Source organism: Octodon degus, unplaced genomic scaffold (genome assembly GCF_000260255.1).
Source record: "Octodon degus isolate 3935 unplaced genomic scaffold, OctDeg1.0 scaffold00055, whole genome shotgun sequence".
Lineage (NCBI taxonomy): Eukaryota > Metazoa > Chordata > Mammalia > Rodentia > Octodontidae > Octodon > Octodon degus.
The window spans coordinates 13,165,123-13,168,877 of NW_004524631.1; the positions used below are offsets into that span (position 1 = coordinate 13,165,123).

Here is a 3,755-nt window from a genome sequence, read left to right on the forward strand (position 1 = left end):
ACCAAAGGGGCACATAATATCTCTGTGTGGACTGAACGGTGCTGGCTCCTTTTCTGATATGTTCTCCTAGCTTTCCCTTACTAGATGGGAAAACTCTGCAAACAATCTTTAAAATTAGGATATCCATGGTTGCTAGAAAATTACAGTTCCAGAAGGGGCCTTGATGCCTGGCCTGTTCACTGGTTTCTTCCACCAGACTTTACCCTTACCCCTGAGTAGCTAATGTTAAAAGGTGAAGGGCTCAGGGCAGTAAGAAGGCCTGTGACCAGCAGCAATGGCAGGATGTGTTTTGTTTGTTTGTTTTTTGCAGTACCAGGGATTGAACTCAGGACCCTGTGCTTGCCAGGCAAGCACTTATTCTACTGAGCTATCTCCCTGGCCTGGCAGGATATGGTTTTAAGAGAACCCTATAGAGGAAGCAGCATTGAATTGGGCCACGACCTAGAAGGGCTGTTGTGTTTGGATCTTCATGTTCATGCATCAGAGGTTCCTGGCCTTCCACTGAGGTATTGGGAGGATGGCTGTTTTTGTTCTAAAGAGAATAACACTGCAAACCATAAAGACTGAAAATAATTGCATTGGAAGATATTTTGGTAAACACATGGAACAAAAGACAACCCTAGCACCACTGTCCCTGGCCGCTTCTGCCCCAAGGCTGACCCCCCCTAATTCCTGTGAAGTGTTTTAGTACTGTTGAAGACACCCAGGATGACAAGAAAAAGAAAACAAATGATAGGACTTTGACTAATACTGGAAGGAAAAGTCATGCACAAATTATTTGAGTCTTTGAGGAGAAGGGCAGTGATTTGGGAAACATGCACTGTGCAGATGTGATCCGACTCATGGATGAATGAGACCTGAGGCTGGTGCCGAGGAGCAGCAACATGCCGCCCCCCCCCCCGGTACCAGCTCATGACGGGCATACAGATCCACCAGGAGTGCCTAAAATGCCAGGAGCAGGAGAAGCCCAAACCCAAAGCTGGACCAACTGTGACAACGGAGCTGACTTTTTCCTCAAATATTGGACAATATGATTGGACACAAAGTGTAAACAGATTCAGCATTAGATTGAGAAAAAATATCAGGTTCAAATCACCATAAAGAAGGGGAAACATGCAGATGAACCAGAAAATAAAGCAGAAGAAATATTTGATCAAATACTTCAGACCATCCCTGGAGTAGCTACCTTCTTGTTCAGACCACAAGCTGTTAAAACAGGAACAGCTTTAATGTACATTCTTCATTACCTGAGCAAGAAAGAAGAGAAGAAATATGTGGACTCTCAAACTGAAAAAAGAGATACTTTGAACAAAGAAAATGGAAATGGCAGGGAATCAGATGTGGCACAGCCATGATTTTAATAAAGAAAAATAGGCTTCTGAGATCTAAAAAAAGAAAATTACAGTTCCAATTTATGTTCTAAGATGTTTGATATTCAGATAGATAGTAATGTTAGGTTTACTGCCTCCGTTATAGGGTAATGTCATTAAGCTTCTCTGCTAGATGTTTAACAACTGAGGTTTGGACATCAAAAATTAGAGAGATAGATGGCTAAGAGGCTAGCCAATATTTTGGCCCTAACCCTCCAAGGTCAATGAGGACTCTACATAACAGCACCTCTGCTGGAGCATCCTGTAACTCAGTTGAGTCCCTGATTTTTCTGATCAAGGAGATTAGGAGACCACAGAGAAAAGTTATCCTATAATATATAGTGCACCTAAGGAGAGTCACCTGGAGAAAGAAGTTACTCAAGCTTTCATAGAAAGGAACCTGGTCAAGCAATGGCCTTGACTCATCCAGATGGCGGACCCTGACAGGAGATCTGAAGAGGTGGTGTACATGGTTCCAAGGTAAGTCCTGAGAAGATTTAACTACCTTGATAGATAGAAAAACGTTTACTTTTTACTTATATAGGTATTACCTTAACTTGGTTTTAAACATCCAGCAGAAAAGTATAATTGTGAGACATAAAATACAATGCCATAGTAATATGCGAAGCTGTAAAATGTTCAAGTCAATAACAACTTCTGACAATTGGCAGCTGTACTGGTAACTCACTCCTGTTATGGATTATTGGACTACATAGGGTTAATTTGTTGTACACAGGTACCAAAAATCCTTTTACTAGATATCTTTAGCCTAAATGACTAAGTTAATTAAGATTGAAAAGATCTAGAATTCTCTAAACACAGCTTCTCTAAATGCAACTGAATGCCCATCAGTTACACACCAAAACAGTAAAGGGAGAGATGTCAGGAGAAGCTGAAGCTAGAAATTAATCATATGTGGGAAGGCAGGGCAAGGCCACAGTACCTAAAGCAGTCAGGCTACCGCATTCTTGAGAAAAACATCCTGCCTGGACAATTTCTGCTATTAGTCACTAGGTAACTTTGTGTCTCGTGATACTTACTTTGTTTTATTTTGCTTTTTATTTTAGGGAAGGGTCTACAGGGTATTCAGGGTCTCCCAACTAGATCAGACTCATAGTGATCCACCTGTTTACAGCCTCCCAAGAGCTGGGATTACAGGCCCGCGCCACCACACCCAGTCTAAGTGATGCTAACTTTGAAAGAGTACAAGTAAATACTCCTACTCTTGTTGCTTTGGTCTTTTGATCATGAAACAGATCTCCATCTGAATCCTCCTCTTGTATCTTGTCTATCTTTTCCTCATTCCTGCCACCATTTCTCCCTAGGGTACACTGACACATGGAGTCCCTACAGTGAGTCTGTAACTATGGTGCCTTATATGGAAAGAGTCTCTGCTAATGTGATTGAAGTTGCAGATCATGAGATGAGGGAATTACCTTGCATCATGAAATTGGACCTAATCTAATTATATGACTCCTTCAAAGGGCAAAGCCTTTCCCAGATACAGGGAGAAAAAAATGTGACAACGTAAGAAGCATCAGATAGATATTACATTGCTAGCTTTGACAACAGAAACAGGAAGCCATGAGCACAGGGATGCAGATGGCTTCCAAGGCTAGAGAAGCAAAAGCAAAAGCCTGTCCCTGAAAGAACCCCTCAACACTGGGTTGGAATTCTGGCCTTCTGTAAGAACTGTAAAATAATCCATTTGTTTTTTTAAACCACAAAGTTTGTGGCAATTTGTCAGAGTAGCAACAAAAAATTAACAGACCACCAACTTCTTTGCTGTATTATTTTGAAAATTGCACACTCTATTATTTAAATGATTATTTGTTGGGGGCCACAAATAACCACTTTATTTGAGTGGTTTGTTTGACTCAATTTTTTATAAATTGAGTCTAGAGGGCATCTGAGGCTGTCCTTGTCATGCCCTATAAGCCATACAGAGGGGAACACTGAAACTGCTTTCTCATAGTCATAGTTAAAGTCCTAAGGCTAGTCACCCTGTGGTGCTCCACAGGACAAGATAAGACTTGCTAAGGACAAGGACAACAAGGAACTTTAAAGCAATGCAGTAGTAAAAGTTTTGCTTGGGGAAAAAATAGTTCCTTATTGCCCTATGTCTCATCCTTGCAAGAATGCTTTGTTCTTTTACTAACATGACCATAATGTTCCTGGAAGTTGCCATTACTGTTCCTGGAAGCATTTGCTTTCCCTCCCCTTGCACTGGCTAATAAAATAGCTACAAGCTAGTTTTTGTCTTTGCCCATCCTGAGGCATTGATCTCCTAGACCCCATTATGCATTACTAAATTTTCTCTGTATCTTATTTCATCATTTGTGTACACCTTGTACAAGTGGTTGGGGATCCTTGGCATTATTCAAG

At 41.1% G+C, this 3,755-nt stretch overlaps 1 pseudogene; it reads left to right on the forward strand.

Moving 5' to 3' along the window:
• Positions 1-225: 225 nt before the first annotated feature.
• Positions 226-1,381, forward strand: LOC101564979 (annotated as a pseudogene).
• The last annotated feature ends 2,374 nt before the right edge of the window (positions 1,382-3,755 follow it).